Raw genomic sequence first — 795 nt, forward strand, 5'->3', positions numbered from 1 at the left:
TAACCACCTTCCTGAGAATATGTGAGACAGTGAAGTCTAATGGTATTCATCCTGATGCCTATAGACTGCTCTTATTTCCATTCTCACTCAAGGATAAGGCAACCAAGTGGCTGGAGTCTTTCCCAAAGGAGAGCTTGACAACTTGGGAAGATGTGGTGAACAAATTCTTAGCAAGATTTTACCCCCCTTAACAAATCAGTAGGCTGAGAGATGAGGTCCAAACTTTCAGGCAACAAGATGGTGAGACTCTGTATGAAGCATGGGAGAGGTTTAAAGACCTAACAAGGAAGTGCCCACCAGATATGTTCAATGAATGGGTGCAGCTGCACATTTTCTATGAAGGCCTGTCATATGAATCAAAGAAGGCTGTAGACCATTCATCAGGAGGATCTTTGAACAAGAAGAAGACTATTGAGGAAGCCATAGATGTCATTGAAACAGTAGCAGAGAATGACTATTTCTATGCTTCTGAAAGAGGCAACACGAGAGGAGTGATGGAGCTAAACAATGTAGACGTTCTGTTGGCTCAGAACAAGCTCATTGCCAAGCAGCTGGCTGACCTAACCAAGAAAATGGAGAGAAACCAAGTAGCAGCAATCACCACTTCATCAACAACCCAAGAAGGAGTGAATGAAGAAGCAGAAGGTAGTCAGGAGCAAGCCAACTACATTGGGAATTCACCTAGACAAAACCATGATCCATACTCTAAGACCTATAACCCTGGATGGAGGAATCACCCAAACTTTGGGTGGGAAAATCAACAAGACCAAGGCATAGATCAAAGACGTTCAAATC

General features: G+C 43.3%; 1 non-coding gene across 1 annotated transcript; it reads right to left on the reverse strand.

The window, feature by feature from the left end:
• Positions 1-200: 200 nt before the first annotated feature.
• On the reverse strand, positions 201-307 carry LOC148545370 (small nucleolar RNA R71). The gene has a single exon (XR_015901935.1). It is a non-coding gene; the product is annotated as a small nucleolar RNA R71 (small nucleolar RNA).
• Positions 308-795: the final 488 nt, after the last annotated feature.

The sequence above is a fragment of the Arachis ipaensis genome, chromosome B9, assembly GCF_059453495.1.
Source record: "Arachis ipaensis isolate K30076 ecotype BB chromosome B9, ASM5945349v1, whole genome shotgun sequence".
NCBI lineage: Eukaryota > Viridiplantae > Streptophyta > Magnoliopsida > Fabales > Fabaceae > Arachis > Arachis ipaensis.